This window comes from Sorex fumeus, unplaced genomic scaffold (assembly GCF_029834395.1).
Source record: "Sorex fumeus unplaced genomic scaffold, SorFum_2.1 ptg000030l, whole genome shotgun sequence".
Taxonomy (NCBI): domain Eukaryota; kingdom Metazoa; phylum Chordata; class Mammalia; order Eulipotyphla; family Soricidae; genus Sorex; species Sorex fumeus.
The window spans coordinates 17,885,217-17,904,631 of NW_026606087.1; the positions used below are offsets into that span (position 1 = coordinate 17,885,217).

The following is a 19,415-nucleotide window of genomic DNA, read 5'->3' on the forward strand; positions in this document are numbered from 1 at the left end:
CAGAGTGTAGATCCAGTAGGAATCCCTGAGTACTACTGGGTGTGCCCCTCCCCCCCCCAAAAAACACCAGGGTTTGGCTGCATGCAAGTCCAGCACCCCACCCACTGTATTATCTCTAATTTTGTTTGGGGGTCTGCTCAGGGCTTACTCCAGGCTCTTCGCTCAGGGATCAGGGATCACTCCTGGCAGGCTTTGGGGACCGTATGGGGTGCTGGGAATTGAACCTAGGTTTGGTATGTCCAAGGCAAGCACCCTATGCATTGTACTATTGCTCTGACCCCCAAACCTGTTCATTTATTTAAAAATGAAGCTACTAACTCCTTCTTTAGTAATTAGGTTTGGTTTGAGAAAGTGATTAATGTAAATGGAAGTGTCCAATGAATTCTGCCCCATGGAATATTTGGTGTATGCTAGACACTTAACAAGAAATGGTGGCTGCAAAAGCTGTCAAGATTATGCATTATCTTCACCTTAAAGGTGAGGAAACAGAAGTTTAGGTACGTGGAGCATTATCGCCTACATCAGGCTTCTTAAACTTTTTCACTCACAACCCCATTTTCTTGAGAAATTGTTTGCAATCTCAAATATATAGGTGTATAAAGCATGTATACAAATAAAGTATTTACTGATAATTACTATTTTTAAAAAAGAAAATAAACAGTGGCTGTTCTTAAGTTGACTTGAAAAAAAGATCCCTGAGTGTTTGTTCCTGTGGGATGGGTTAGAGTTTAATAAATATTTATTGATTAATTCTTCCAATGGGAATATCCTATAATTTCCTTTAGGGACAGTTTTATTTGGTCTACTAACGTTTTTCAATTCTCATGTCTCCAAACAGAACTATGGAGCTGTTCCCCTTGAGAGTATCCTTTCCAAGCTGGATCCTGAGTTTGCTTTCTATGGAGAAAGTGGAGAACAAGGGCTGGGTTGTGGCTCAGAACTCCTACAGGTCATATTGATGGGTCCACAATTTTGTTCACAAGATTGAGGCATCTTTATCAGAGACCTTTATGGAGGTGTAATCATGCTTTTATGTTTGCCATTCCTTTAGAGTAAGCCTAAAGGAAGAGCTGACCAGTAAAAGATGTTTATGAACCAGTAAATTTGATGTCTCTGCTAAACTAGCCTGTGGTCTACTTAGCCTCTTCAGGCAAGAGAGTCTGGCAAGTTTGGATTTCTTTCAACTGTTTCAGCGGGAGGGTTTCATTTAGTTTTTTGGTCATAGAATTATAAAATCCTTAGAGATCTTCAAAAGCTGAAACAAAGATTACAGGACTCATATAAGCCATGCAATAAAACAAGAACCTAAATTTCTTCTTAAAAATTCCCCTCCTGAGAAAATTAGATTTTTATTTTACAGTCTGCCCTGCCCTGACAACATAAGCACTTCATTTTGGGGGCAGAGAAGGCTCTCAAGTGCTCTCCAGGAAGGCTCCAGAGAACCAGTCAGGACCTCAGCCACCTGGCTGGTGATTCAATGAGAGAATCAAGGGTGTAGGCCACTCCAGCCCTACAGTGCTTGGCAGGTGCTCCAGCCTTTCAGCCCTCTCCCTGGCCCTTTTCCAATAATGTTGGTGGAATGCTTTCTTGTAATTGTTATCCCTCCCAGGTTATATATAACACTCTGATCCTTCAAGCAATGAAACAGGGATCAAGATCCCAACTCTGTCTAGCTAGTAATCTGAGAAAGAAAAACGGAATCTCAATCTTAAGTAATTTACTTAAAAAGCTTTGTTTGTTGGCCAGAAGCAACAAACATACCAGTCTCCTAAATTTTGCTTGCCTTTTTGGTGGGAGGAAGGCGGGTGGGCCACATCCAGAAGTGTTGGGACTATTCCTGTTTCTGTGCTGATGCTAGTACGTCACTCCCAGCAGTGTTTGGATGGCCATGTGATGCTGGGAATCCAATGAGGGTCAGCAGCCTCCACATCAAGCACCTTAACCCCTGTACCCTCTCTGACCCATGAATTTTCCTTCTTAATTACAATTAACTAGTCTACCTAGCTTCAGGCCCCAGAAAAGGGAAGCAATCTGTAGGAACAAAAGAAGAAAAGCTTCAAGTTGCATGAATGTAGCAGTACTCTGTGAGCTTGATGATGACTACCTTCTCAGAGTGGGGGTGGGCAAGCTTCCCCCCAACCCACCCCCAAATACTTCTGGAAGCCTCTGCAGCCACACTCAGATCCCACAACTGCTGTCACGTAAGCTCATATTTAGGCCCAGCTTTACAAACTCAGGATTAAATCTCAGAAAAGATCAAATAGCATCATAGAGCCATGGATACAACATTCTTCTGGCTGAAAACTCTGGGCACTCTGGGAAGAGAAACAGGCCCAGTCCCTGCCTTGACGAAGCACTGGCAACAGCATTAACACCCCCACTCTGCCAATGGTCACAATGCCACTGTCTTGCAACTAAGCCCTCCAGAGATGCCAAACTGCTGAAAATATTAGTGTACCTGCCAAAGACCAGGTACACTGGTCTTCAGGCTGAAAACTGGGGTCTTCTTGGAGTGGAGGCAGGCAGACTGCCCACACACCACCGTGTACTTGTGGAGACCCTGGCAGCTACATCACATTCCATAACCTCCCCCATGTAAGCTCACTGCCCAGTTAAATATTCTGGAGCTCCTGGGAGGCACGGCTGTGTGACATCTCCAGAGTCTACGATACTGACATCTCAGTAGGAGTACACCAAATTAGAAGGGAAAGTAACAAAGAAGCCACTAAGCTCAATACACAAAAACATTAACAAAACTGGCTCCTAGCAATAACAGCTTAGTTAAACCCTCAGACAAGGAGTTCATGACCCCATGGTGAGATTTACAATTTTCACAAATTTTCTTTTACTGAAGTACTCTTTTATAATTCCATTAGCCATTTCATTGTAACAATCAATATAAAACAAATTATTCTGATTCTGTTTCAGCTAAGAGGGAAGGCTTGGTGGAGGGAGGGGTGACTGGAAAAGTAGAGCAATGGTGGAGGAGAGATGCGATGCTCACACTGGTGGGGGATTGGTGTTGGAATATTGAGTGCCTGTAACAAATGCATCATGAACAACTTTGTAAACCACGGTGTTTAGATGAAAGAAAAAAATAATTAAAAAATGACTAACTCAGCTGCTGTTAGACAGCAAATGCTTCACAAATGCAATATGTGAAGTTCAGTTTGAAACTGGCTTATTTAAAAGGTAAATTACTGAGGCTGGAGAGCTAGTACAGCTAGTAGGGTGCTTGCCTTGCATAAAGCTGACATGGGTTCATCCAACCTGGATTCAATCCCCAGCATCCCATAGGATCCCCTGAGTGCTGCCAGGAGTAATTTCTGAGTGCAGAGTCAGCAGTAACCCATGAACATCACTGGGTGGGGTGCCTCCCCACACCAAAAAAGGGTAAATTATTAGCAAACACTATCATCTCAGCCTTGCAAGTACTGCATTTTGCTCTGTTGTTAGTTGCCTAGCCCCAAACAACCAGGAAGGTAAGTCAAGTACACAGATGTCTACTGCCATGAGTTCACAAAACACTGTGCTTACCCTACCAAAGTTGGAAGAAAGGAAGGTGTTTCCTTTTATGAATTTTAGAATAGTCAAACCTGAAATCATTATCAAGCAAAGTAATTTGCTTTGCCACTTGCTAGCTGTATATATTTATTCAAATTCCTCAACCTTTCAGAGTCTTTCTTCTCCATTTGTAAAATAGGAGTAATACCTGGGCTGTAGGAATAAAAAAATCTAAATTGTACACAACATATCATACCGATTGCCTTGCCCTTCTGAAGAAAAATGCTCATGTGCAAAGTAGCTTCATAGATTTCAGACTGCCATCCATTAGAAAAGATGTTTAATTTCATAAGCTATATAAATATTAATGGGAAAATGTTCTGCCTGTACTCTCGAATTGAATGTAAGTTAAATGCATGTATTAAAATGCATAAGGTTCTGTTAGAAAGAATGGCTACCCCCAATCCTTTCTAAGAAAATAAAAGTTAAGCAAAACTATAAAAACATTTTATAGAGATTTCTTTCATTCCAACAGTATTCTTTAAAAAAATTGAATCACCCTGAGATACACAGTTACAAAGTTTATGAGGAGATTTCACACAATATTCACACAAGGTTTCACACAGTGTTTCACCACCTGTCCTTTCCTTTCACCAGTAGATATTTCCTACCACCAATGTCCCCAGTTTCCCTACAGTGCCCCGGATCCTGCTCAACCTGCTTTTGTACAGATACCTCTCTCTCTCTCTTTCTCTCTCTCTCTCTCTCTCTCTCTCGCTCTCGCTCTCTCTCTCCCCTTCTTCCTCTCCCTCTCCTCTCTCTCTCTCCCTCTCCTCCCCTTCTCCCCCGTTATGGTTTGCAATACAGGTACTGAAAGCTTTTACTTAGTTACTCTTTAGTGCCAGGCCACTTTTAGAGCAATGGAGATCCAGTGACAAATACAATGCTTCCAGCTGCTGGTATAATGAGGAACATAAATACTGAAACTGATTATTACACTATAAAAGTTATTAGTTTGGGAGCAGGGAGATAACAGACTGAACTCTGGTTCTGCATACAGCAATTCTGGGTCAACCCCCAACACCAAATAATCCCCCGAGTATTGTGGAAATGGCCCCTGAGCACTGCTGGGGGTGGCAAAAGAAACAAAACAAAGTTATTAAAGTTATTAGTTTTTTCCTTACAGCTCCAAACCAATTCTTCATTGCCCTGCTCTATGAAAATGAACTGGACGCTGCAAACTAAATTTCTCTTCTCCCAGATGGTTTTGACAATGAAGAGTGCCAGGTGGAGATTATAAGACTAAGGGAGACTGAAGGGATTCCGCCCCCCCCACCCCGACATTTGGTGTTTTTTCTCGTCTCCTTTTTGGTGAAGAGAGTCAGACCCAAGATCTCGTACATGCAAGGTTAAGTGTTCTACCCAAAGCGTTTTGTGTTACTGTGAAGCAGCAAGCAGAGCAGCTCTCCACGAGATCTACAATTAGTAAATCCACCAAACGACTTAAAATTTCCAATATTCTGTGTAGTACCCCATCCTAAAATACAAATAATCAAGGATCACCAGACAGCTGCAAAAAGCTCCAATATGAAAAGCAATTCACAGCTTTTTTTTTTTTTTCGCTTTTTGGGTCACACCTGGCGATGCTCAGGGGTTATTCCTGGCTTTGCGCTCAGGAATTACTCCTGGCAGTGCTCAGGGGACCATATGGGATGCTGGGAATTGAACCCAGGTCAGCCGCGTGCAAGGCAAACGCCCTACCCACTGTGCTATCACTCCAGTCCCAACTCACAGCTTCTTATGGGCAGAAGAAATTTGAGGATCCAAACAATAAGGAATTGAAAGAAAGAATAAGTGAAATAATTATGCTTGTCCTGACCAAATAATATCAATGAATTTTAAAAATCGTATCGGGGCAACAGTTAGGAGTACATGTACACCCACAATGGATTTGATGTTCCCACCACATGACCTCAAGTATTGCAGGAGATACCTGAACTTCACTAGGTATGGCCACAGAGGTCCCTGTGTACTCACAGGGCAAGGGACCTGGTGGTCCACAGTGCATTAAGGCTCAAGCAGCACCACATCCTCAGGTTCTAGCATTGAACAGTTGGCATGATTCGCCCAGTATCACTTGGGAGAGACTCCCCATGAGTATTTATTAGATCAAAAACAAAATTTTATCAGTTAAACCTCTACTATGAACCAGATAATAAATGAGATATGGCTTTATGGGGGGGTGATGGGTGGGATGTGTGTATTTTGGGGGTTTGCGGGACACCTGGAAGTACATAGGGCTTGCCCCTCTGTGCTCAGGGATCACTTCAAGACATGATATATGGCACTGGGGATTGAACCCAGGTTGGCCACATGCAAGGCAAGCGCCCTACACACTATACTATCACTCCAGAGCACCATAAACAGCTCTTTTTAAACCTAATCATTCATTTTACTGATGGCTGTGCATGTCATCAAGAATGAGAAGTATATAAACTAAGAAGCTTCTGCACCTCCAAAGAAACAGTGACCAAAATACAAAGACAGTCTACAGAATGGGAAAGGATATTCACCGAATACACATCTGACAAGGGGTTGATATCCAGGATATACAAAATACTGGTTAAACTCCACAAGAAGAAAACATCCAACCCCATCCAAAAATGGGGCAATGAAATGAACAGAAACTTTCTCAAAGAAGAAATCCGAATGGCAAAAAAGCACATGAGAAAATGCTCTACATCATTAATCATCAGGGAGATGCAGATCAAAACCACAATGAGATACCATCTCACACCTCAGAGACTGGCCCACATTCAAAAGAACAAAAGCAACCGATGCTGGCGTAGATGTGGCGAGAAAGGGACACTCCTTCACTGTTGGTGGGAATGTCCACTGGTTCAGCCCTTCTGGAAAACAGTATGGACGATTCTCAAAAAATTAGAAATTGAGCTCCCATTTGACCCAGCAATACCACTCCTGGGAATATATCCCAGAGAGGCAAAAATGTATAGTCGAAGTGACATCTGCACTTGTTTGTTCATTCAGCACTCTTTACAATAGCCAGAAACTGGAAGAAACCTGAATGCCCACGAACAGGTGACTGGTTAAAGAAACTTTGGTACATCTACACAATGGAGTACTATGTAGCTCTTAGAAAAGATGAAGTCATGAAATTTACATACAAGTGGTACAATATGGAAAGTATCATGCTAAGCGAAATGAGTCAGAAAGAGAGGGATAGACATAGAAAGATTGCATTCATCTGGGGGATATAAAGTAACAAAGTATGAGATTAATACCCAAGAATAGCTGAGATCAGCACCAGGAGGATTACTCCATAACTTAGAGGCCAGCCGGGTATCCTAGAGGAAAGGGCAGTTCAGATAGAGAAGGGAGCACCAAATAAAGGATATTTGGAGGATCCTCCCAGGAGGGGAGATGCATGTCGAAAGTAGACTATGGACTGAACATGTTTGCCACTCAATGCCTCTTTTGCAGACCACAACACCCAAAAGGAGAGAGAGAACACAGGGGATTTCCCTGCCACAGAGACAGGGGGGATGGGGGGATGAGGGTGGGAGGGATATTATCCATGGTGGTGGAAAATGGGCACTGGTGGAGGGATGGGTATCTGATCATTGTATAATTGAAACCAAAGCACAAAAAATTGTAAATCTACAACTTTAAAAAAAATAAAATAAAATAAAGGGGAAAAAAAAAAAGAATGAGAAGTATAACAAAACACAATTTGTTGGGGCCAGAGAAATAGTACACATACTTAGGTGCTTCCCTTGCACACAGCTGACTCCAGTTTGATTCCCCAGAATCGCATATGGTCCCCCGAGCTCCTCAGGAGTGATCCCTGAGCACAGAACAGAAGAAAAGAGCCCTGAGCAACACCAGGTGTACCCCCAAAACAACCAACTAACCAACCAATATATTGAGTCTGGCAAGATACTATATATTGTATCCGCATTTATTTTTCTAATTCTAAAAACAGCACTTGTGAATGGCTCTACATACAAATGAACTGAGTCTTCTAATAAAAGAATTAAATAAGCAGTAGACTAAGAAACACTACAGAATCACTGGTGTTCTAATAATACACACACACACACACACACACACACACACACACACACGCCCTGCCTGCTGTGCTATCGCTCCAGCCTAAACACAAATGTATATATGTGTGTACACACACACACACACACACACACACAAAACTGAGGTATAACTATCAGAGGACAAAAATCTTAATCTATGGTACCTTGTTTTCAGAAATCAAGGAGGACTTCACAGAAAACATGATACTTAAAAAGAGTTTTAAAGAAATGGAAACAGGAAAGAGGGAATGTATAGACAAGCAGAAAACCTCAAATGCCAAGACTTATATGAGTGGGGGGTTAAGGGGACTGAGAACCCACAAATAATGCAATGTCACTGGAGCTCAGGGAAAAGTAGTGGGAGATGAGGATGAAACAGCTGGCAAAGATCAAATACAGAATGGCCTCGTGTGTCACTGAAGGAATTTGGACTCTAACCTGAAGCCAATAAAGAATTTCAATAGCAAGTTAGAAGGATTATAATAAAATCTTAGAAAAAGATCATTCTAAAGAATACATTTTGAGGTTGAGTGGTGAAAGGCTGCAATCTTCCAAGCTATGTACTAACTGTTCCCAAAAGGCAATTTAACACGTACCCGAGGTTCTGTTCTCAGTTTACTGTGAAGCACACTATTCCATCGCTAAGAGACCAGTAGTTACCAGAGACACTTTAATGATTCCCCCTGAGGAAACCGTAATTCCCAAGGCCTCCGCCATCAGGTTCTTCTCTTTTCCTTTCTAAGGTCTTCTTTGAAGGCTCAGGATTATTTTATGCTACTTTATCACATTATAGAGATATGCTTAAGCCCCAAGCTCCCACTTCTCAATTGCTAATGACGATGGCAAAGCACTACATCTTGAAGCTTTATTAAATAAACTCACATACAAATACACTTATATGAATTTCTGATTTCTTCATTTATACTCCTTAAGGAGTCACTGTCACTGTCCTCCCGTTGTTCATCAATTTGCTCGAGTGGGCCCAGTAACATTGTGAGACTTGTTACTGTGTTTGGCATATCGAATACGTCACGGGTAGCTTCCCAGGCTTTGCCATGCAGGCAAGATACTCTTGGTAGCTTGCTGGGCTCCCCGAGAGGGGCAGAGGAATTGAACTCAGGTTGGCCATGTCGGCCGTGTGCAAGGCAAATGCCCTACCCGCTGTGCTATTGCTCCAAGATAGTAGATATTTCTTTCCATCTATCTTTATAAGTCCTATTTACGCTGGATTCTTTTCAATACATTATTTCACTTAATCCTTACTGCACATTCAACTAGGTAAATATTACATTCCATTTAATTAATTCATTTCTCTTGGTTTGGGGGCCACATCTGGCAGTGCTCAGGGACTCCTCCCAGCTGTGTGCTTGAGGTCGCTCCTGCGGTGCTCAGAGAACTATGCAACACCAGAGACCAAGCCTGGGTCTCCTGCATTCAGAGTAGGTGCTCAGCCCTTTAAGGTATCTCTCCAGATCATATTCCCATTTTAGGGATAAAGGAAGTATGGCTCAAAGAGGTGAATTTGGTTCACTTAAGACCACAATTCCAATTATAAGGCAAAACAGAGATTTAGGTTTTTAATGGTTTTCTACTATCTCACACTAGGTTTCCCTGTATCTTACTTAGTGAATATAATGGATCTTCATTTAACTGTTTAATTACATTATATAGAGCACTCAGTGAACAAATTAACAACCTGAAAAAGCAACCACACAGAACAAGAAAGATCAGGGTCATTGAGATAGCAGAAGGGATATGGTACTAGCTCTGCACATGGCAGACTGGGGGTTGATCCCTTCACTGCATATGATCCCCAGAGTTCCACCAGGAACAATCCCCAAGAGCAGAGTCAGGAATATGGGAGGGAGGGAGGGAAGGAGGGAGGGAGGGAGGGAAGGAAGGAAGGAAGGAAGGAAGGAAGGAAGGAAGGAAGGAAGGAAGGAAGGAAGGAAGGAAGGAAGATAAATGCAGGTACCAAAAAAGGAGAGGGAAAAACAAGAGAAAAGGTAAGAAGGGAATAAGGAAGTAAAAGAGGAGGGAGGAAGAGGGGGGAAGTTTGAGAAGGAAAGGCAACATCAATCTGAACAAGTTCTGTATCTACCAGAATGAACAGACAAAAGCCATGCTGACAGGCCTCTGTTCCAAAATTTTATGTACTCCTCAGGTAGCCCCAGCTAATTCACTGGTAAAATAATAACTAGTCGGGCACACATCACAAATGAATTCCAATAAGCAGACACAATCTTTTCCTGAGGCCATGCCACTCTTAAAAAAACCACCAATAACTGGAAAAAGCTTTTGTTCTTCATCTGAACAAATGCCTGCAAACCCTTGGTGGTAAATGGATATTGGGTTTAAGAAGCAGATGGCTTGTCAGAGAGCCTAAAACCTAAGGTGAGAAGGAAGCAATTTACAAAAATCAAACATTCTAAATGAAAAACCACATTTCCCTACGGTGAGAGAATGCTGTCATAGTCATGATTTGCCTCCTAAACAGAACATCCTCAAAGAACCTGACAGAAGGCGCAGAAGCCAAGACTTAGACATCCTAAGTTCATTCTAACATACTAGATCTTTTCCTGAAAGTAAAAATCACCTATTTACAACAACTGTGTTTGTCACAAGAATTTTACTACAGAAGCAATTTGTCACAGAATAAAAGGTTTTTATGGATTAGGGGCTCAAAATAATAAGGGGAGCTAGAAAGAAATTAATGGTTAAATAAAATGAGCCTAGAAAATGAGCTGTCCTAGGTATCAGTTCATTAGTAGTAGCTCAACTGAACTGAAGAGATGAAATAAGTATTTGTTTAGAAACTCCTGATTATCAAAAATTGACCCAGGTATCTTTCATGTATTTTGTCTTAATCCTTAAAACAATTCAGAACAATTATTAATTACCTTCATTTTTACATAGAAGAGATTAAAAAAATTAAGTGACTTGCTTGGTTATTCAGTTATTAGGGATTTAAAATGATTTGTTAAAGGCAATAGTAAGTTATAAATTGAGCAAAAAAAAAATCATCATATACTTGCAAAATGCTTCAAGTTTTTTACTGCACAATAAAACACTTGGGGGTAAAGTACCTGAATGCCTGAATTTCAGTCTTAGCTGTGACAAACAGCTATGCAACTTAAACTGAAATCCCTTTCCCTCTCTGGATCTTAATTTTCTCACTGAATGCAACAGTGGTACACTGAAAAAGAAAGGAATTAAATGAATTAATCATCTAAATTTGGAGGTGGAGGAGGTGGGAATGGCCACACCCAGCAGTTGGCCATACCTTACCTCTGGCGTTGTACTGAGGGATCACTCCTGGTAGTGCCCAGGGAACCATATGGGGTGTCAGGAATCAAACCTAGGTAGGCCACACATAAGGCAAATGCCCAAGCCGCTATACTATCACTCCTGTTTACTGGTGGGGGGCGGGGGGAAGAGGAGGAGGGAGGAGGAGGTAGGGGGAGGAGGGGAGAGGAGGGTGGAGGAGGAGACAACGATGACGAACAGGGGTGTTGAGTGATACCTCATGGTGCTTAGGGGTTATTCCTGACTCCGTGCTCAGAGTAATCCTTGGCAATGACTGGGGGACCGTATGTGCAGCTGAGGACACAACTAGGGTTGGCAGTAACAAGTGTCTCGGTTTTGTTTGTTTTTAATTTGGATTTTGGGGCCACACCTGACAATGCTCAAGGGTAACTCCTGGCTCTACACACAAGTATTACTCCTGGTGGTGCTAGAGGGACCATATGGAATGCTTGGGATGGAACCCAGGTTGGCTGTGTGCACGACAAGTGCTCTACCTGCTATACTATTGCTCTGGTGCTTATTTCTGTTTTGAGCTATACCTGGCAATGCTCAAGGCTTACTCCTGGCTCTGGGTTTGGGACTTACTCCTGGCAGTGCTCAGGGAATAATATGAGGTGCAGGAGATAGATCCCAGGTTGACCAGGTGCAAGGCATATACCCTCTCTACTGTACTAACCCCTGTACCATCTCAGGTCCCTGGACAAAAAAATCCTTATTGCTCAGCATTGACTCTGCTCTTCCTCTGGCTCCAGTTTCAGGACTCATAGCTTTCCCACCCCTGTATCTATCAGCCATTTCTAAGCCAGAGCATCCTTTACGGTGCAGCCTGCCACCTGTGCTGAAAGCTTCATTAAGTGTAAAGCTGATACTGTACTTTGCAGGAATCCTGGTGCACAAATGTTACCCACAGATGAATAAATCATTCCAGTTGTGTTGGGTTGCAACTGCAAGGGGCCTGAAAGCAGATGGTCTTATAAAGACAGAGGACTTGGCTTCTATCTGATTTTCCTAAAGCAAGCAGGTTTGGGTCAGCAGGAAGCCTGGCTGGGTAGAGCCTACACAGAACTAGTAATCCAATGATTTTTTTTTAAAAAAAAGTGACAAACACATATACAAAAATTCTTGTAATAAATGTCAGAGCTCTCAATGACACATGATTCAAACTCTTTCGATGTCTACTTGTTGACTTCCAACTCTTTCTCTATTTAGGGGCTGAAGAGATAGTAAAGCGGGTAGGGTGTTTGCCTTGCATATGGTGGACCTGCATTCGATCCCCAGCATCCCATAAGGTCCCCCAAGCACCACCAGGAATAATTCCTAGTGCAGAGCCAGGAATAACCCCTGAGCATTGCTGGGTGTGACTCCAAAAGCAAAAAACAAACAAACAAAAAAAACCACTGCCTCTAATGCCCCCCAAAGGTAAACTGTCCAGTGTTTGAAATCATGAACTGAATTAAGGAATCCAAGAAACCAAACTGGAACACCTGCTATTTCCCTCCACATATTCCTCAGCCTGACTCTTCCTTTTCACCTCTACAATGGCAACTACAATTTTACAGGTACATACTTGAGGCAAAAACCTTCCATAGGCTTATTTTCTTCCTCTGATAATCCTCACCCAATTGAACAGCAAATTCTGTCAGCTATACTTCCAAAACATATGTTGATTCTAATCAGATTTTTTTTGGGGGGGGGGCACTTGGAGGGAATGGAGTTGCAGATCCAGTGATGCTCAGGGGTTTCTCCTGGCTCTGCACTCAGGAATTATTCACGGTGGAGTGAAGAGGACCATATGGGATGCTGGGGATCGAACCCAGATCAGCTGTGTGCAAGGTAAGCAAACTACCCATTGTACTATCTCTCCAGCCCCAATCCTAATTAGTATCACACTGGCTCAGCATTTTTACCTCAATCCCTTTTTTCCCATTTGTCCCTTTATTATTGCAGCTGCTGCTGCGATGACTTAGGCTGCACACATACTTGGCCATGGTGCTCACTTGGCTGCTGTGCTTGCCAGAGGTCAGATACAGTTTTACTTGCAGAGCTTGCAAGAGAGCTCAAAAGACTTCACTCTTAGCTGTAATACTCACACATATTCCAATTGCAGTGCTCACGAGGGGATCACGCACCCTGCCTTAGTGCTTGGACATTTTTACTTGCAGTACTATGCAGGGGTCATGCAATTTAGGTGCAGGGCTTGCACATACCTGACTGCCATGTTCTGGGAATCCTACACTGAGATGTAGCATGGAAAGCCCCCAACAGGAAGTCAGAGGGACTGTGTGCTGTACATTTTGGGGAGCACCAGGGATTTAACTCACAGCCAGACATTTGCAAGACAGGCATTTTTGCCCTGAGTTATTCCCAAGCATCTTAGCTTTGAATTTTTTTTTCTTTTTGGGTCACACCCAGCAATGCTCAGGGGTTACTCCTGGCTCATGCACTCAGGAATTGCTCCTGGCGGTGCTCAGGGGACCATATGGGGTGCTGGGAATCGAACCTGTGTCGGCCATGTTGGCTGCGTGCAAGGCAAACGCCCTAACCGCTGTGCTATCGCTCCAGCCCCAGCTTTGAATTCTTTTAACAGCTTCCTTTATGATCTCTGCTTCTGCTCTTGCCCTTCCTGTCTCTCACAGAATTGCTCAGAAACCAATTTTTTTTTCTTTTTCTGCAGTGCCAGGGATCACCCCGGAGTCTTAAATAAGCAAGACAGGTACTCTATCACTGAGCCACATACCCACCACAAAATGATCTTTCTAATTTTAATTCTGAATTTCATCACTCCACTTTGCTTGAAACACTGCAATGGTATCTCTCCTATAAAATATAAGGTCACTGCCATGGCTGAAAAAAAATCATGTACTCTGGCTTCTTCCTACCTATCTGATCTTAATTCCACCATTTGTTCTCTTTGTTCACTTTACTTCAGCCATACTGCAGTAAAACAAAATTTGAACACCCACATTCATGTTGTTTGGAAATCACTCTGAAGTGGTCAAAGGCACAGACCAAGAGAAAAATAGAAGTACTGGATTCTTTGATGTGAACAGCAGAAACATTCTTTTCCTTTCATTATCAATACTCTAAAACAACCCCATCTCAGAATTTAGCACTGAGAGTTTTCTCTGCTTGAGCCATTCTTCCTACGAATTACTAATATAACCTGTTTATTTCATTAAGTTCTATGCAAATTCCATTCTTAAATTAATTTTTAATTGAAGTATCACGGTTTACAATACTACTGAAACCATTATTTTAGAGTTGCAGAGCTACCACCTACTCAAATTTCAACTCACTAGATAGTCCATTCCCTATTTAAAATTCTCTTTCCCTAATCATTGACTCTTCCTTTCCCTGTCACCAGAATGCAACTGAAAGCAACGACTTCAATTGATCCACACTGCCCTCAGTGACATGATCAAATTATAAGTGCTCTACAATTAGTATCAATAATCAGTAAGGCCATAAATTCTTTTAGGGTGGAGGTTATTTTGGTTCAGTTTGGTTTGGGTCTATGCCTAGGTGTACTTGGGGGACTTACTCCTGGCCTGATACTCTAAACTTGCTCTCTGCGGTATTAGGTGGGGGGGTGGGAGGGCATGTAATAAGCAGTACTGAGGACTGAATCTCCCTCACACAGAGCTTGTGCTCCAGTCCCTTGAGCTATTTCCTCTGCCTCAATTGTTTTTTAATTAATACTGGATGTTCTGATCTGATCTGATCCTCCCCTAAACATTACTGAGTTTGGGGGATTTTTTAAAAAAAATTCTCTTTTCTAGATATCCTCTCTGAGGATTTTGAATTCAACTAAAGAGAGGAGTAATTAAAAAGAGAGGGACTAAGATGAAGGCTTATTTTTCTCCCTCTGAGATCAAACGTAGTAATCTAACAAATCAGTATAAATAACCACTTTTTGGTGCAAAGTACCATTTTATTGAAGGATAATATGATTTAACTAGGAAGTACAACATAAAGAGAAATAATATATGGTAACAAGATTTGAAGATGCTCAGCACCATTGTCCATGAAGGACATCAAAATATCCACTCATGCTACATTCACTAGCATGGCTAAAATGAAAAAAAGACAAAGGTGGTGGAAAAGACGTAAACAAATTGAAATCCTTATACAACACCGGTGGTAAAGTAAAATGCAACTCTGGAAAACAGTCTGGAGTTCCTCAAAGGGTTAAACATAAAGTTACTACATAATCCAGCAATTTGACTCTTAGAATTCACTTCCTCTATCCAAGAAAAATGAAAACATATGGCCACCAAAAAAATTATAAAGCATATATAAAATGCCTCGATGCGTTATATAAATCGCAGAAGCATTCCTGATAACTAAAAAAACAGAAACCACTCAATATCTATTAGTTGATGATATCTATTAGCTGGTAAATGCAGTATAGCCATACAGTGGAATAATTAGAAATAAAAAGGAATGAAACACTGATTCATGCTATAAAAATGAGATAAAACAAACAAATGTATGCAGTAGAACCAGAAAGGTAGCTCAAAAGAGCTGGAGTGCGTGCCTATATGCAGGCAGTCCCAAATTCAATGTCCAGCCCCACATGGCCTTCCAAGCATTACGAGGTGTAGTCCTAAAGGCCCCCAAACAGGTGTGGCCTACGTGGCCCCTAAGCACTACTGAATCCAAGCAGCATCGCTGATCAGATGGACCAAGATTCACTGGAAGTGGCCCTCAACTTCTCTGAGCATTGCTATCTATGGCCCTCCAATTTAAATATAATTTCAATTAAACCAGCTATAGCACTTTTAGTGATAGCACAGCGGTAGGGTGTTCGCCTTGCACGCAGCCAACATGGCCGACCCGAGTTCGATTCCTCCGCCCCTCTCGGAGAGCCCGGCAAGCTACCGAGAGTATTCGATATGCCAGACACAGTAACAACAAAGTCTCCAATGGAGACGTTACTGGGCCCGCTCGAGCAAATCGATGAACAATAGGAGGACAGTGATGACAGTGATGTTAGATGACAGTGATGATAGCACTTTTAAAAAGCTATGACTTAAGGCCCCAGGAGATGGTACAGGGGTTAGGGCATGTGTTATGTGCAAGCCAAATCCAATTTTAATTCCCAGTATCACACGGCCCACCCCAAGCATCACTCAGTAGTACTCAGATATTACTCCTGCTTTGTGCTCAAGGAGCACTCTCTAGCAGTGCTCAAGGGACCATATGTGGTGTTGGGAATCAAACCAGGGTCATCTGTGCAAAGATAGGGCCTTAATATGTGTACTCTCACTACATTCTTGATACCTGGAATTTGAACCACAATTATTTATAGATACATAAGATGCACATGTGGTAATATGACTAGGATAAAATTCTAACAGCTAATGTTTACTGTTTACTACAAACAGACACACATTCTCATTAATTCCGACAGGGTGAGTGCTATTATGGTCTCCTCCACAAAAGAGAAATCTAAGAAAACTCAAGTCACTTGCTTAAAATCAGATTACCAGAAACTAAAACTAACTTCACATCCAGGCGCTGACTTCAAAGCTCAAGCCCTTAACCCCTATGCAATATAAAATGTAACAACCTTCATTAGAAGACAAAGCTAACTACTCAGGCAGACTAGTAAAGGCATTACAAGCAGATACACTGTACACTCAATACAGCAGACAAGAAACACTGTGGAAACATCAAAGTTGTTTAAGCAGAGGCCAGGGACATAGCTCAAAGGACTGGAGCACATGCCTGGCACGCATAGAGCCCTAGGTTCAATCCCCAACATGGCATGGCTTCCTGAGCATTTGCTAAGTATAATCCTCCTTGCCACCAGCACTGCCGGGGAGTCCTGGAAAATATAAGTAAACACTGAGAAGTAAATACATACTAATAACAGTTCTTGTTCACCACAGGCACTGACAATTTACACACACACATATCTACTAGGTCCCAAATGCATAACTGAGCATCCCAATTTTAACACTGCCTGTTCAATACTACCATCAGTCTCCTTTGCTGGCACTCTGAACTTCAGCATAGTCTTTATATTTGATCTGGGCAAAGGACTACTGTCAAAAGGCCCTTTACCAAACAAGCATTACTCTTTTAACCTCCACCCTGAGAAAAATACTAGAACTTATTCCATACCCAACAGGAAGAAAATCTCCCGTTTTCGCTTAAGTTCATTCCTGGAGTGGGGGACTCCCAAGCAGGAGTTAGCCTGGGGGCCATTCCCAGCAGTTCTCAAACCAGCAATGCTACCGTGACAGTGCTTGGGGCCTCCAGGATTATACTCAGCAATATTTGGAGGGACTTTTGGGCCAGGAAGAGAGTAGAGTTCCCTGCATGGAAGGTATGCAACATATCCCCTGTACCATCTCCCAGTCCCTTATGTTCTTTATCAGTTTTATATTTCACAATTTATGAAGTTCATTTATAGCTGTTTATTTGAAAAGCAGAACTTCCTTTTTTTTTCCTTTCAAAAACAGCAACACAATAAGCCAAATTAAAGTACCAACAGCAAGGCTGGGGGTCGAAGCGATAGTACAGCAGGTAGAACGTTTGTCTTGCATACAGCCAACCCAGGTTTGATCCCTGGCATCCCATATGGTTCACGATGCCCCACCAGGAGTATCGCTGGGTGTGATCCCAAAACAAAACAAAACAAAAAGCATGACTAGGGTCTAAGGAGACACCTGAGTATGTAAGAGAGAAGACATGTGATTAAATTTCTGCAGAGGAAATCCCTACTCTCCAAGGAAGGTCAGGAAGGTTCCTCAGCAGGAATTCCTTTCTCTGGCACAACTTCTAGCAACAAACATACTATGCTACAAATATACTTGCCAACTGTTTATTAAATCCAAGGTTGCATTTCTAATCCTTCATATCTCTTTACAATTATTAGTTTCAGGAATTTTAATAATGCATGTCTCTGATTGTACAAAGTTGTCAGAGGCTCCTATTCAATTGTAACTAAATGCAATGTACCTGGATTTAAGTTTTTCCATAAATTTTTCATCTAAAACTATCTCTTGACTCATTTTTATCTGCTACTCTTCCTATTTCTTTTAATCACCATATTAAGAGAATCATACCGTTAAAGTAACTTGCAAAGATCTTACAACTAAAGGGGGAAAACTGTAGGAGCTCATATTCAAATTCAGACCTTGTATCTACTTCTCTGAACTTAATTTTATCATCTGAAAAATGGAAATAACCATCCTCAAGAGCTGGTAGAGGAATTATTCAATGAAAAACAGTGCCTACTTCTCCAGACACATTTCTTTCCTTTAATTTTAAAATTGCCTAGTTTTCTAGCTTATTTCAAACAGATAACAATACTTAAAGCTTATAGTGTTTTGTTGTTGTTAGGCTACTTTATTATCTGATTTTACCTATCCTAATAAGCACTGTCCTCCCATTGTTCATCGATTTGCTCGAACGGGCACCAGTAATGTCTCCATTATGAGACTTATTGTTACTGTTTTTTGGCATATTGAATACGCCACAGGGAGCTTGCCAGGCTCTGCCATGCGGGTGGGATACTCTCGGCAGCTTGCCGGGCTCTCCGAGAGGGATGGAGGAATCAAACCTGGGTCGGCCGCATGCAAGGCAAAAGCCCTACCTGCTGTGCTATCGCTCCGGCTCATCCTAATAAGAACTGTCATAATATAATGTGACACAGGTATCTCCAGAATATTTTTTTTTCTTTTTGGGTCATATCTGGAGCTGTTCAGGAGGTACTCCTGACTCTGCACTCAGGAATTACTCCTGTCAGAGCTCAGGGAACCATATGAGATGCCAGGAATTGAACCTGGGTCAGTCATGTGCAAAGCAAACGCCCTATCCGCTGTACTATTGCTCCGGCCCCTCCAGTACAATTCTGGTTCATTTAGCAGTTGTGATGTCTGGAGCAAAGTTCTTCTTTGCTCAGAGACTTATATAAAGATTTGCTCTTCTCTATTATTTCTTAATACCAACTGACACATATGCAGGTGGAATTTTTTTAAAGACATAATTAACTTAACAAAGAATGACAGAAATAGAAAAAGCCACAATGTGCTCACCAGGCCGCAGGCTAGAGGGGTAGCAGGAATTCTGACTAGAATACTGAGAGGGAAAATAAGTAGCTAATAGGAAGGAAAAGTAGTCAAAACATGTGGCAAGAACTAGGGAAAGTCTAAACCCATCTATCAAGACTCCATCCTATTCGCCAAGATGGACTAAGAGCCCCTAATCTGTCAAATAAGAACTCACACCAGACTAATCATGTCAAGTATAAACTTGTTGGTCAATGATACAGATAACATGAAAATGGGGGCTAGGGAGATAGTGCAGCGGGGAGGACACTTGCCTTGGATGCAGCCAAGCAGGGTTTGATCCCTGTCACCACATATGGTCCCCTGAACCCCAGCAGGAGTGATCCCCAAGTGCAGAGCCAAGATCCCTGAGTGCAGAGTCATCCAGCTTCACTTTGTTGCCACAGTGGCCCCTACACACACCCTCTTCCCAGAC

At 42.1% G+C, this 19,415-nt stretch overlaps 1 protein-coding gene across 2 annotated transcripts in view; it reads right to left on the reverse strand.

Annotated features, from left to right (window-relative positions):
• The window catches only part of FAM168A (family with sequence similarity 168 member A), a 173,690-nt gene that overhangs the window by 97,906 nt on the left and 56,369 nt on the right, over positions 1-19,415 (reverse strand). The window lies entirely within an intron of this gene.